Here is a 15,750-nt window from a genome sequence, read left to right as displayed (position 1 = left end):
TCTAAAAACAAGTTTTCTCCATTTTCTATTCACAATACTCACACATTAAAATTCTGTCCAGCAGCACCAAAATAACCTTTTTCACATATAACATTTATCAAAAAGAGTAATTTGTAAGGCGGTAACCGAATATATAAGCATATAGCGGCAATATAAGCATAGCATAATCCCAAATAACACAATAATTGTATCCAAGAGCACCCTATGGTTACAACCAGCAAGGATTCAATATTTCAAGGTAGGTTATTGTCACGCCCAGAAATTTACACCAAATTTCTGAACAATAGCATGTATTAAATCTCGGTCCAGGCATCAGCCCGAGTACACACTATGACAAATTAATACACAGTTCCATGACTTAAAAACAAATAAAAACAATTATCTATCGAAATGCAGCGGAAAAGGAAAACACACTAAACCATCTAATCTTCAGCTTCAGCTGGCGAAGACGGCTCCACACCACAGGCACTCTCGACGGCGGACTGAACCTCACTTCAACCTTCGGAACAACCTTCTTCTGACACAGGCTCTGGCACTTGCTCTGGTGGGGGGAAAAGTAAGCAAGACTGAGTACAAACCACCGTACTCAACAAGTAACACCCAAGGGAGGGAGAATAATGAATGCAATAGGGTAACAAGGGTAGGCTAAGGTTAACTTGCACAAAAGCTGCGGTAATTTAGCAAAGCAGTAGATAAAATAGAATGAAATAAAAGTAAAGTAAACATTTAAAATAATCATCCACTGTCCAATGTTACACCACGTTGCAACAGGCCCAAACCACTGTCGAACGTTACACCACGTAGCGACAGGGTCAACCCTCTGCCCAACGTTAAACCACGTTGCAACAGACCCAAACCACTGCCAACGTTACACCACATTGCGCAGGGTCAAACCAGTTGCAAGATTAAGAAAATTATTAAAAGGGGTTCAACTAATCCCAGTGAGTCTGTCAGTTCGCCCAATAACCGCGGGCACGGCTATTCGAATAGTTTTACTCTGCAGAGGTGTACAACTTTACCCACAAGACATGGCTGCCAAGCATGTTACCATGCCCCAACGTATCACCACGATACCTCAGTACAGAAACCATGATAAGACCTTTCACCCAGCCCTCCCTAGACAATCGCACCACACTTCAGGTTTCACCCCCTCCTTTGCACCAAGTCGGGCAGTCCCCTCTTGTGCCTTGGTAGATCCGGAAGCAGGAGAAGCTTTCGTTACACCACGATTGCCCGTCCATACTCCATCACGCCTACCCTTGCCTGGGTACGTCGAATAGGGACAAGCTAGATTACGAGTCTCACCGTTGCCCATTCTGGCTTGTGGTTAGTACGTGTAAGACCTTCAGGGTTTCCTGAGAACCGGTCCTTAATTGCCATGCGTGCGACTCTCAAAACCATGCACCCACAGCCCACCATAAGCAATATTTTAGTTGTATTAATCCATATCGGGAAATGAATAATGATAACACCCATTAAAGGTCTATCAAAGTTTAATCAATAATCAAAATAAGAATTGGTGAGCTAGTTGAACTAAGCATGGCTAAGCATTGACTAACCCTAATTCTAGTCAAATTAACCCTGGGATGTCAATAATAAATGGGGATCAACGGGTATAAAGGTAAATGCCCAATAGATAAGTAAAGTAAATACATTTGAATAAAACAATGCATGTTTGAATGTAAAAGCGGGGGATTTTATAATCATAGGTTCAATATGATCAAAGAAGGGTGCCACTTGCCTTGCTTAGACCCACGAGGAACTTCGGCGACGACTTCGAGAACGAACGGCGCTGCGACGGGGTCAAAACCTACGACAAACAAGGCAAAACAAGAAAAACAGGCTAAAAACTACTGAAACAGAGAAAGAAACTATTATTAATGGATTCTTGGCAATTTTCTGGATTTAATGAAACTTGAATGGACCTAAACGGAGACTAGATGAATTACTTATGAATTTTAGAAGTTTTCTGGGTTTTTAGCTAAACAGAAAAGTACTAAATCAATTATTGCGCAATTAATGGGGTTGCTGACGTCAGCGAGGAGAGAGGAGGCTGACGGCTGACAGGTGGGGACCACCTGTCGGTGAGAGAGAGAGGGAAGTGGGCGGCTGACACGCGGGCCCGGGGAGGAGAGAGAGGAGGCGGCTGGCGGGTGGCGGCTGACGGGTGGGTCCCGCTCGTCAGCGAGAGAGGAACAGAGAGGAAGGGAGCAGAGCGCGCGCTCGGGCGGACGGCGGCGACCGGCGGGAGCGGCGGGCGACGCGGCGGCGGCGCACGGCGACGGCGGCACGACGGCGACGGCGCGACGGCGACGACCGGCGAGCGACGAGCGCGGGCACGCGCGGGCGCAAGCGACGGCGGCCAAACGTCGGCGACGCGGAGGCGACGACGACCACGGCGGCCGGCGGGAGAGACGAGCTATGGTCCCGTCCGGCGACGGCGCGCGACTCGGCGACGGTCGGCCGGAAAGGGGGAGAAAGAGGGGAGGAGGGTGCGGGTGCTCACCGGCGGCGGCGAGGGCGCGGGCGGGTCGGCGAGGCCGAGGCGGAGGTGGCGACGCGGGCGGGTGCGGGAGATCGGCGGTGGCGGCGGAGATCGATCGGTGGCGGCGAGGCGACCGGGCGCGACGGCGACGACGCGAGGAAGCAATGCGCGGCGCGGGGACGCTCACCGATGGCGACGGAGGACGGCAGCAAGTCGGCGAGGACGGGGCGGAGGTGATGACGCAACAAAGCGGCGGCGACCGGCGGCTAGCGACGAGATTGCGCGGCGGCGGCGAGAGGCGGCAGTGCGGCGGTGACACGAGCGACGGCGCAAAGTGAGCGACGGCGCGCGGCGGCTCGGGATTTATAGCGTGGAGGCACCGGCTAGGGCGGGCGGAGGTTGGAGACCGAGTCAGCGATGGCGCGGTCTCGGCGGCGGCGGTTGCGGCGACGGCCCGGAGTCTGGCTCGGACGCGGCGCGGCGCGGGCGCGGCGGGTGAAACAGTCACTGACAGGTGGGCCCCACCTGTCAGTCGCGCAGGAGAGAGGAGGGAGGCGGCGCGGACTCGCGGGCGCGGGCGCGGCGCGGCGCGGGAGCTGGGCCGAAGCCGCGGCCCAGGCGGGGACGCGCGCTGGCGGGCGGAGGGAGGCCGGCGCGGCTGGGCTGGCCGAGGAGGAGTGGGCCGGCTCGGCTGCGCCGGCCCGGGAAGAAAAAGAAAAACAAAAAGAAAAGGAAAAAGAGAGAGGGAGGAAAATTGGACTTCGGCCCAATTTGAGAAGGAAGGGAAAAAGAAAGGAAAAAGGAGGGAAAAAGGAGGAAAAAGGAAAACCCCACTTTTGCTGAATTTTAAATTATTTTGTTTGGCCAAATTTTATACTTCTGCAATTTAAATTTAAATCCTGTTAGTCGATTTGCGAGCCTCGATTTAAGTGAATTAATTCCTTTTAGAGGGATTTTTCCTGAGTTGATTAAGCCAATTGTTATTTACGGATTTCTTTTTACGATTTAGGCTTGGGATAAAACTCCGGGCGTGACAGTTATGTCGCAATTTGGTCACATCTACCATTCCCACATTTATATAATTTCTTTTACTAAAATTAATACTAGCTAACGTATGCATGTTTGCAATAGAATCATTTAGCCCAATAAAACATAGGATCAAAGTGGTCAAAGGAGGGGCTGACTTGCCTTCGTCCGCAAACACCTGAACCTGGTCTTCAACAAACTCACCCTCTTCTTCTTCGACGTATTCTTCCTCTATTCAAAATACGCGTATACGATAAATACAAAAATGCATAAAAACCAAAAATGCATGAAAATGCATGAGACTTATGCAGTGAGTGTGTGCTGGTCTCAGGTGGCCTCTAGTGAAGAAATTTTTATTTTATCACTTTGTTTTACAGAGAAATGCATTTAATAATTAAAAAGGTTTAAAAAGGGCTAAGTTTTATTAAGCAACATTTTTGTACAGAAGTGAAGAAAATTACTTTTACAAAGTTACAGAGCATGATTTTAGAAAATTAACAGAAGTGGTTTCACAATTTTTAGAGCTATTTTCAATTTGTTATGGAGTTAACAAGCTCTAGGAGACATTTAGGGAAAAACAAAAATAAAGGAAAAGTTTGTACAAAAAGTACCAAGTTTTATATTTTTCTAAAATAGTTCACAGTTCCACGGATCTAACAAAACTGGTTTCACAATTTTCGGAGTTAAAATGAATTTTCTACAAAATTTTGAAGTTCTGCTCATTCTCAGCTTAAAAAAAATAGAAATCAGTTTTCAAAATTTAATTTCAGCCGGGCCCACATGTCAGTGAATGGCATTTGCTGAAGTGAGGGGCGTTTTGCAGAAAGGCCCTCGTAAGATAGGAAATCAACCCGCACTCCCTTGCTACAGTAATATGTGTCTAGGCAGTTTTCGGATAGGACCCTAGCTTTAGTCGAATTCTCCGAAGGAGGTCCCTGGTCGGCTCAAACAAGGGGCAGCCATGGGTGAGTTGGATTTTCAGCTCGCCGGTGACGATCGGTGGCCCGAATCAATTCGAGCGCAAAAGAGAAAATGTAGAGGGGGTCCTTGTGCATCCGTGAGTGGTGGTGGTGAGGGAAATGCTGGTTCGTAGCCCATGGAACACGAGCAACAGCGACGACATGTCTAGGTATGGCCATGCATGTGCTTGTAGTAGCTTGGTTAGTGCATGCAAGGGCTCGGTTAGTGCAAAATAGTTAGTGCCAGAGATGTCTCAAGGTACTAGGGTGCTCACCAAGCGAAGAAACGGACGAAACGATGTCCACGGGAGCGGTGAAGACGTTGGCCGGCGGCGAGGTCGGTGACGCCCACCACGTGTTCGATAGATTGCTTCTTGGGCAAAAGAGGCACGGATGAGCTCGGCGTGATGTTTCGTCTGAGCACAAGGGTAAAATGGGTTCACTGAGGGATGCTAAGAAGGATGACGCGGACGGTTTCTCGTGAGACTCACCTAGGAGAGATTAATGGCGACATGGGCTCGCCGGCGCCGACATGGGCGCTCGCGTTCCGGCCATCCCAAGGGGTTTCCTTCCCGGAGTTCGCTTGGAACGTGAAGAGGCGAGGTAGGAGAGCCTGCTGGCGCGAGGGCTGGTTTAAAGGTGGAGTTTGGACGCGGTGCCCGTGAGCTCGATCCATGGCCTAAGCTCTGTCCCTGTGTTCTCGAGCCGTGCGACGATGGAACAGGGCGGCTGGGCGCATCAGGACGTGTGCAGCGTGCCGTGGAAGAGTAGTGGAGGAGGAGATTTGGTCTAGGCGCGGTGATTTGGTCGGAACGGCCTCGTCTACCTTCAATGGAGTCGTACCCGGGTGGTGATTGGGGAGAATGGCGCGAGGTGGACGATGGGTATGGAGACACGGTGTCTAGACCCATCAGCAGCGTCGGCTAACATCGTAGCTTCGTGGAGAAGGCCCGACATGGCATGGTGGGAAGCTAGGGGTGCTGTTTTCTCCACTTCAAGGAAGACGCCCGCCTGGTGTTCAACGAAATGCTTACAAAGACTGAGAGAGGGAGAGAAGGTGGCTGGTGCTATGATGGGATTTCTTGGGCTTCCATTGGCCATGGGGGGCGGTGGAGGCTGTGAGGAGAGAGTGGGAGGTTGCCATGTGGGTCCTAGGGGTGTGGAGCCCTCTTGTCATTGAAAGAAATTTGAAATCTGGCTTGGAGGCTAAGTCAAGTAGAGTTGGCTGCAAAGGATTTTTTTGGAGGATGAGAAGAAATGGTTAGATAGCGATCCAGCGTGTGCCACTCCTCTTGGTGTTAGAAGAATGTTAGTAGAAGACTTTGGCTGAAACAAAACTTTTAAAAGAGGTTTTTAAATAAATTTTTCGAAGAGAGCAAGTTTGAATCTACTAACAGTTTTTCAGGTTTTTGGAGAGATTAAAATAAATCAAAGAGATAGAAAACCTTAATGAAAAATTTTGAAACTTTGAGGGTTGATTTCTGACATGTCAAGGTATTTTTCAGAATTTTTGTAGAATTTTTGGATGCACATAAATACCAAATTAATTATTTTTGTGACTCTAGGTCTATTATTGCATGTGATGATGAGATGATTAAGATCGAAAAACAATTAAAATCACTCCCAACCACATGATGCATTTAAGTTAAATTTAGTTCTCGGGTTTACGGGCTTGGGTATGTTACAAAACCTACCTCCCTTAAACAAAATCTCGACCCCGAGATTTGATAGGATCTAGGAGAAGAAACTAGGAAAATCGGCTCTAAGGCGGTCTTCCCTTTCCCACATTGCTTCTTCGGGAGTGTGGTTGCTCCACTGGATTTTGAGCATCTTGATTGAGTGGCTTCGCGTGTGTCGCTCGGCTTCCTCAAGAATGCGGATTGGATACTCCTGGTAGGAGAGGTCGGGTTGGAGATTGATGTCTTCTAATGGAGTGATCTCCGTAGGAACTCGAAAGCACTTCTTGAGCTGCGAAACATGGAACACATCATGCACATCTGAGAGTTGAGATGGTAGCTGCAACTTGTAGGCAACTTGACCCCTCTTGGCAAGAACTTGATATGGACCAATGTATCAAGGCGCCAATTTTCCGTGCACCCGAAATCGACAAGTGCCCCGCAATGGCGAGACCTTTAGATAGACATAGTCACCAACCACAAAGCTCAATTCGCGACGGCGACGGTCGGAATAACTCTTTTGGCGGGATTGTGCCTCCTTTAGCCGGTTTCTGATGAGAGCGACGTTTTGCTCGGCTTCCTTGATAACGGCAGGACCAAAGAGTTGTCTTTCTCCCACTTCTGACCAGAAGAGTGGGGTTCTACACTTTCTTCCATACAAAGCCTCAAAGGGTGACATTTGAAGGCTAGTTTGGTAACTATTGTTGTATGAGAATTCGGCAAAGGATAGACATTTGTCCCAATTGGTGTTGTAACTGAGGACACAAGATCTGAGCATATCTTCCAAGATCTGATTGGTGCGCTCAGTCTGACCTCCAGTCTGTGGGTGAAAAGCTGTGCTAAAGAACAACTGAGTACCAAGGAGCTCATGAAGATTCTCCCAAAACCGGGAAGTGAACTGGGGACCACGGTCTGATACAATGGCCTTCGGTACCCCATGCAAGCGAACGATGTGAGTCAAATAGAGCTCTGCCAGCTTTGCACCATTGTAGGAGACATTCACCGGAATGAAATGGGCAACCTTGGTCAAGCTATCAACGATGACCCATATGGAATCATGTCCATTAGAAGTCTTAGGAAGACCTGTTATGAAATCCATTCCAACTTCATCGAACTTCCACTCAGGAATTTGCAAGGGTTGAAGTAAACCTGCAGGACGTTGGTGCTCAGCCTTGACACGCTGACACACATCACAAATAGCAACATATGCAGCAATGTCACGCCTCATGGTAGGCCACCAATAAAGAGAGCGAATATCCTGGTACATCTTGGTGCAACCTGGATGGATGGACATGGGAGACTCGTGTGCCTCTGTAAGAATAAGCTCCCGAAGATGTTGAGTGTCGGGGACAAACAATTGCTTCCCATGAACAACAACACCATCATCATCTAAGGAAAAGATAGTTGGCTTGTCACTTGCCATTTCCTTCTTAATTTCAACTACCTCCTGGTCAGCGAGTTGAGCCTCTTTTATCTGAGAAAGGAGGGTCGGTTGAAGTGCTAGGGCAGCAACAGAACCTTCTTCAACCACACCAAGATTGAGCTTCTGAAATTCCCATAACAACTTCGGTTGTGGAACAAGTTCGGAAGCAGAAATGTGGTTAAGTTTTCGGCTGAGTGCATCGGCTACAACATTGGCTTTACCGGGATGGTAATGGATGCCAAGATCATAGTCCTTGATGAGTTCCAACCATCTTCTTTGCCTTAGGTTCAAATCTGGTTGGGTGAAGAAATACTTCAAACTTTTATGGTCGGTATAGATTTCGCATCTTTTACCGATAAGGTAGTGGCGCCAGATTTTCAAGGCATGAACTACGGCTGCCAATTCCAAGTCATGGGTTGGATAATTGAGTTCATGAGGGTGCAACTGACGTGAAGCATAGGCCACAACCTTTCCTTCTTGCATCAATACACACCCGAGGCCATTGTGAGATGCGTCACAATAGACATCAAAATTTTTGTGGATATCGGGCATTATAAGCACTGGGGCCGTTGTGAGCCTTTTCTTTAACTCTTGGAAACTTGCCTCGCATGCCTCTGACCATACAGACTTGTTCTCCTTCTTGAGAAGTTGGGTCAGTGGTCTAGCAATCTTAGAGAAATTCTCAATGAACCGGCGGTAATAACCGGCTAAGCCAAGAAAAGCTCGAACCTCTGTTACGGTCTTGGGTTGTTCCCAATTAAGCACACTTTCCACTTTGCTTGGATCAACTGCGATACCACCCCCGGATATCACATGACCGAGAAAGGCCACTTCGTTCATCCAAAACTCACATTTGTTGAATTTTGCATAGAGTTGATGCTCACGAAGTTTGTCAAGCACTAGCCTTAGATGTTGTGCGTGTTCTTCCTCATTCTTCGAGAAAATGAGAATGTCGTCAATGAACACTACCACAAATTAGTCCAAGTATTCCATGAAAACCTTGTTCATCAAGTTCATAAAAGTGGCAGGAGCATTGGTTAGGCCAAAAGAAACTACAGTGTATTCAAACAAACCATAGCAGGTTCTGAAAGCTGTCTTTGGAATATCCCCCAGTCTGATCTTGAGTTGAAAATATCCAGACCTCAAATCAATCTTGGAGAATACTTGCGCACCGGTCATTTGGTCAAAGAGATCATCGATGCGGGGGAGTGGATATTTGTTCTTAATTGTCACCTCATTTAGTGGACGGTAGTCAACACACAGTCGAACCGTACCATCACTTTTTGGAGCAAAAAGAACGGGACAGCCCCAAGGAGAGATGCTATGTCGAATGAAACCCTTCTCTAGTTGCTCATCAATTTGCTTCTTGAGCTCAACCAATACTTCACTGGTCATACGGTAGGGTTGTTTAGCGACAGGTGCCGCACCAGGAACAAGATCAATCACGAACTCAATGTCACGATCAGGTGGCATTCCTGGTAGCTCATCAGGGAAGACATCAGGATATTCACACACCACTGGTATTGATTCAAGCTCAGGTTTGATGAGAGAGTTGATACATGACTGGTATGAGTGTCACGCCCAGAAATTCCTCACACGATTTTCTGAACTTAATTGTGTATTAAATCCCTGTCCAGGACCAGCCAGGGTACACAAAAAGACAATGTTGATTACATAACCATCGTTCTTAGAAACAACTGAAAATTACACTTATTCTAGCGGAAATGCAGCGGAAAGAAAAACAAAGGGGTAGACTAGCTCCAGCGGGTACGGCTCCAGTCCACAGGCAACACTTCGACGGCGGAACAGCTCACCCCTGAGAGGCACCTCCATCGGACTCTGCTTCTAGCTCTGGGTTGGGAAAGTTAAGCAAGGCTGAGTACAAACCACCATACTCAACAAGTAACACGGACAAGGGGAAAACAAAATGATGCAACGGGATTAACAAGGACAGGCTAGGGTTAGTTGCGATAAAGCAGCAGTTTAAACAAATAACAGAGATTACCAGAATAAAGGTAATTTAAATACAGTAAAGCAGAAATAAATAAACAGTTGTAAAGTACCACAACACTGTCCAACGTTAGACCACGTTGCAACAGGCCCAACCACTACTCAACGTTACACCACGTTGCAGTAGTCCCAAGTGATAACAAATTTACTCAAGTTATTAGGGTTCACTAATCACAGTGAAGCTGGGAGTTCGCCCGTAACCGTGGGCACGGCTATTCGAATAGTTTATACTCTGATCAGAGGTGTACTACTGTACCCACAAGACACGACTCCACTACACTTGAATGTGCGCCGACATACCACCATGGTATACCGGAAAGGAGACCGTGATAGGACCCGTTACACAACCCTCCCTATTTAATCGTACCACACTTCAGGTTTCACCCCCTCCTTTACACCAAGTCGGGCAGTCCCCTCTTGTGCCTTGGTAGATCCGGAAGCAGGAGAATCTTTCGTTACACCACGATTGCCCGTCCATACTCCATCACGCCTACCCTTGCCTGGGTACGTCAAATAGTTCGAAGTCATGCTCCAAATCCCACCTTACCCATTTCGGCATGTGGTTAGCACTTATTGACTTCCAGGGTTTCCCGTGAACCGGTCCTTAAACACCATGGGTGCGACTCTCAAAACCATGCACCCACAGCCCACCATTATCAATATTTTAGTTGACATTAACCCGAACCGGGTAGTGAATCAACATCTCAGCTATTCAGAACTAAGCATAATTATATGTGATCCCATGAGCTATTTGTTCTAAGCATGGCTAAACATTACCCTAGGCCTGACTCTAATCAAGTTACCCCTGGTCCAGCAACGGATAAAGTTGGATAAACAACGGTATAATAATAAGGTTTACCCGAAAATAGCATAAAGTAAGTACTTTAATTAAAACAATGCATATTTGAAATAAATAAGCGGGGAATTTGCAATAATGGGTTCAATATGTTCAAGGATGAGTGTCACTTGCCTTGCTCTGGCCCTTGGGGAACTTCGGCGACGATCTCGAAGTAAACCGGCTCTTCGGCAGGGTCCGAATCTAAGCGACAGAGCACAAAAATAAATAAAACAGGCACAAACTCTACTGAAACAGCAAAAGAAACTATTTTTAATGGATTCTTGGTAATTTTATGAATTTAATGAAATTTGAATGGACCTAAACGGAGACTAGATGAATTACTTATGAATTTTAGAAGTTTTCTGGGTTTTTAGCTAAACAGAAAAGTCCTAAATCAATTATTGCGCAATTAATGGGGCTACTGACGTCAGCGAGGAGGGACGAAGCTGACGGCTGACAGGTGGGGACCACCTGTCGGTGAGAGAGAGGGAGAGGGAGAGACTGACACGCGGGCCCGGGGAGGAGAGAGAGGAGGCGGGCGCGGGGTACTATTGACGGGTGGGACCCACTCGTCAGCAAGAGGGAACAGAGAGAAGGGGAGCACTCGGGCTCGGGCGGACGGCGGCGACCGGCGGGAGCGGCGGGCGACGCGGCGGCGGCGGCGCACGGCGACGGTGGCGCGACGGCGACGACGCGACGGCGACGACCGGCGAGCGGCGACGGCGCGACGGCGACGACGGCCGAGGCGGCGACGCACGGCGACGGTGGAAGGACAGCGGCGACGGCGACTGGCGAGCGGCGACGGCGTGGCACGCGCGGGCGCCAGCGACGGCGGCCAGACGTCGGCGACGCGGAGGCGACGGCGACCACGGCGGCCGGCGGGAGGGGCGAGCTTTGCACTCGTCCGGCGACGGCACGCGACTCGGCGGCGGTCGGCCGGAAGGGGGAGAAAGAGGGGAGGAGGGTGCGGGTGCTCACCGGCGGCGGCGAGAGCGCGGACGGGTCGGCGAGGCCGAGGCGGAGGTGGCGACGCGGGCGGGTGTGGGAGATCGGCGGTGGCGGCGGAGATCGATCGGCGGCGGCGAGGCAACCGGGCGCGACGACGACGACGCGACGGAGGAATGCGCGGCGCGGGGACGCTCACTGGCGGCGACGAGGACGGCGACTGGTCGGCGACAGCGGCGCGGAGGTGATGACGCGACAAAACAGCGGCGACCGGCGTCCGACGGCGAAGTTGCGCGGCGGCGGCGAGAGGCAGCAGCGCGGCGGCGACTCGGGTGGACAGCGGAAAGTGAGCGACGGCGCGCGGCGGCTCAGGATTTAGGGTGGCGGCACCGGCTAGGGTGGGCGGAGGTTGGAGACCGAGTCGGCGACGGCGCGGTCTCGGCGGTGGCGGTTGCGGCGGCGGCGGTTGCGGCGGCGGCGGTTGCGGCGACGGCGCGTAGTCCGGCTCGGACGCGGCGCGGCGCGGCGCGGGCGCGCGAAACAGTCACTGACAGGTGGGCCCCACCTGTCAGTGGCGCGGGAGAGAGGAGGGTGGCAGGCGCGGCGCGGGAGCTGGGCCGTAGCCGCGGCCCAGGCGGGGACGCGCGCTGGCGGGGAAAACGGCCGGCGCGGCTGGGCCGGCCGAGGAGGAGTGGGCCGGCTCGGCTGGGCCGGCCCGGGAAGGGAAAGAAAAAGAAAAAGAAAAGGAAAAAGAGAGAGGGAGGAAAATTGGACTTCGGCCCAATTTGAGAAGGAAGGGAAAAAGAAAGGAAAAAGGAGGGAAAAAGGAAAACCCCACTGTTGCCGAGTTTTAAATTAATTTGTTTGACCAAATTTTATACTTCTGCAATTTGAATTTAAATCCTGTTAGTCGATTTGCGAGCCTCGATTTAAGTGAATTAATTCCTTTTAGAGAGATTTTTCCTGAGTTAATTAAGCCAATTGTTATTTACGGATTTCTTTTTACGATTTAGGCTTAGGACGAAACTCCGGGTGTGACAAACCTACCCCCCTTAAACGGAATCTCGACCCCGAGATTCGGAGGCACTGGCGAAGAGGTGCGGATGGGCGGCCTTGAGCTCATCTTCTCTTTCCCAAGTTGCTTCTTCTTCTGAGTGGTGACTCCACTGAACTCTGCAGAATCTGATCACACGGTTCCGAGTCTTCCTTTCACTGGTTTCTAGAATCCGTGCTGGCTTCTCCACATAAGTTAGATCTTCCTGTAGATCGATGTGCTCGGAGTTGGTCTATTCTTCAGGCACACGGAGGCACTTCTTGAGCTGCGACACATGGAACACGTCATGGATTCCGGCCATGTTAGCGGGGAGTTCCAACTGATACGCAACTTCTCCCCTGCGTTCCACTATCCGGTATGGTCCCACGAAACGTGGTGCCAATTTTCCTTTGGTCTAAAACCGGTGCACTCCTCGCAAAGGTGTGACGCGGAGGTACACATAGTCTCCTGCTTCGAAGGCTAAGTCCCTTCGGCGATTATCTGCATAACTCTTCTGTCTGGTTTGGGCTGTTTTCAACCTTTCACGGATTATTCTGGCCTTCTCTTCCGCCTGGCTTAAAACTTCGGTCCCAAAAACTTGACGTTCTCCTGTTTGATCCCAGAAGAGGGGTGTACGGCACTTTCGCCCATACAATGCTTCAAAAGGTGCCATCTACAGACTGGCTTGATAACTGTTGTTGTATGAGAACTCTGCATACGGCAAATTCTTATCCCAAGTTCCACCAAAGTCGAGAGCGCAAGCTCTGAGCATATCTTCAAGAATCTGATGTACCCTTCCGTCTGACCATCTGTCTGGGGATGATAAGCCGTGCTGAAGTTCAGTCGGGTTCCCAATTCTTCCTGTAGCTTCTGCCAAAACTTTGAAGTAAACTGGCTTCCACGGTCAGAAACGATCTTCCTCGGTACTCCATGTAAAAACATGATCCTAGCCAAGTAAATCTCGGCTAATCTTTTCCCTGAGTAGGTAGTGTGAACTGGTATGAAATGAGCAACCTTTGTCAATCGATCAACAATGACCCAAATCGAGTCATGACCGGCAGCGGTCCTTGGTAAACCAGTGATGACATCCATCCCGATTTCTTCCCACTTCCATTCTGGAATCTGGAGAGGTTGCAATAATCCTGCTGGCCTTTGGTGTTCTGCTTTAACTCGTTGACAAACATCGCACAAGGCGACATATTCTGCAATTTCTCTCTTCATACTAACCCACCAAAACTTTTCTTTGAGGTCCTGATACATCTTGGTACTCCCAGGGTGAATAGAGTACTGGGTTTGATGAGCTTCTTGGAGTATCAACTCCTTCAACTCCTTGTTATCTGGTACGCACAACCTGTTTCCCATCCAGATTGTCCCATGTTCATCTTCTGAAAAATCTCGAGCTTTACCAACTCGCATATTTTTCTTTAGCTCGGCTATCTCCGGATCATTTTCTTGGGATTGGCGAACTTGATCCACCAAAGTAGGCTGCGCTTCTAGAGCTGCCACAAAACCTTCTTCGACTAAACCCAAATTTAGTCGTTCAAACTCCTGTTGTAACTGCTCACATACTTCTGTTGTCACCGCAGCATGGCAGTAATTCTTCCGGCTCAAAGCATCTGCAACCACATTGGCTTTGCCTGGATGGTAATGGATACTCAAATCATAATCCTTGATCAATTCCAACCATCTTCGCTGGCGGAGATTCAAATCCGGTTGTGTAAAGATATACTTTAAACTCTTATGATCCGTATATACTTCACACTTGTTACCGATCAAGTAGTGTCGCCAAATCTTTAGGGCGTGCACCACAGCTGCTAGTTCCAAATCATGAGTCGGATAGTTACCCTCATGTGGTCTCAACTGTCGAGAGGCGTAAGCAACCACCTTTCCTTCTTGCATTAGCACACATCCAAGTCCTGATCTGGATGCGTCACAGTAAACCTGGAAGTCCTTCGTCTGATCCGACAAAACCAACACGGGTGCCGAAACCAACCTTTGCTTGAGCTCTTCAAAACTCCTATCGCACTCACTTGACCACTTGAACTTCTCTTCCTTTTTCAACACCTGTGTCATTGGCTTGGCTATCTTTGAGGAATTCTCAATGAACCGGCGGTAATAGCCCGCAAGTCCTAAGAAACTCCTGATTTGGGAAACCGTCTTAGGCGGGGTCCACTTGATTACTGACTCCACGTTACTGGGGTCTACTGCTACACCTTAGGCATTGATCACATGGCCAAGGAACTTCACTTCGTGCAGCCAAAAATCACACTTGCTGAACTTGGCATACAACTGGTGTTCTCTTAGCTTCTCTAGCACAATCCGCAAGTGTTGCTCGTGCTCTTCTTCTGACTTGGAGTAGATAAGAATGTCGTCAATGAAAACAACCACAAACTTATCCAGGTATTCCATGAACACCTTATTCATGAGATTCATGAAAAATGCCGGGGCATTAGTGAGTCCAAACGACATTACCGTACACTCATACAAGCCATAGCGAGTAGTGAATGACGTCTTAGGGATATCTTCTTCCCGAATTCTCAACTGGTGATATCCTGATCTCAAATCGATCTTGGAGAAAATTTTGGCTCCCTTCAACTGATCAAATAGATCATCAATCCTTGGTAGAGGATACTTATTCTTGATGGTGACATCGTTCAACGCACGATAGTCCACACACATTCTCTTAGTTTTGTCCTTCTTCTCAACAAAAATAACCGGGGCACCCCAAGGCGAGGTACTCGGTCGGATATAACCTTTCTGAAGCTGTTCATCCACTTGCTTCTTCACTTCTGCCATCTCATTGGCGGCCATCCTGTAGGGTCTCTTATAGATCGGTGCGGTTCCGGGTACCAAGTCGATACGGAACTCGATCTCTCTTTCTGGCGGCATCGTTGTGAGATCATCTGGAAACACCTCCGGATACTCACAAACCACGGGTATGTCTTCCAACTTCTTTGGGTCCCTGACTTTTTCCGAGGGCTGCTCTTCGGCTTCCATCCGATTCAAACAAGTCCTGGTTGACACTGACTCCGGCGACTGATAAGTCACCACTTTACCTTCTTCGCTGGTCAAGGTGATTGTACGCTTGGCACAATCAATCACTCCTTGATGCGTGGTAAGCCAGTCCATTCCCAAAATGACATCTAGGTCTTTAGATTCGAGAAGGATGAGATTGGCTAGAAAGGGTGTCCCTTGGATCTCTATGGGCACATCAGGGCTATAAAGGTCCGAAAACATACTATGCCCTGGAGTATTTACCCGCATCGGGTCTCTTAACTTTTCCCTTTTTAACCCAAGCATTCCCACAAACTTCCTTGAAATAAAAGAGTGTGTAGCACCAGAATCAAAAAGTACT

This window comes from Oryza brachyantha, chromosome 11, assembly GCF_000231095.2.
Source record: "Oryza brachyantha chromosome 11, ObraRS2, whole genome shotgun sequence".
Classification (NCBI taxonomy): Eukaryota; Viridiplantae; Streptophyta; class Magnoliopsida; order Poales; family Poaceae; genus Oryza; species Oryza brachyantha.
The sequence above is the reverse complement of the archived record's forward strand: the minus strand, read 5'-3'. Positions refer to the sequence as shown.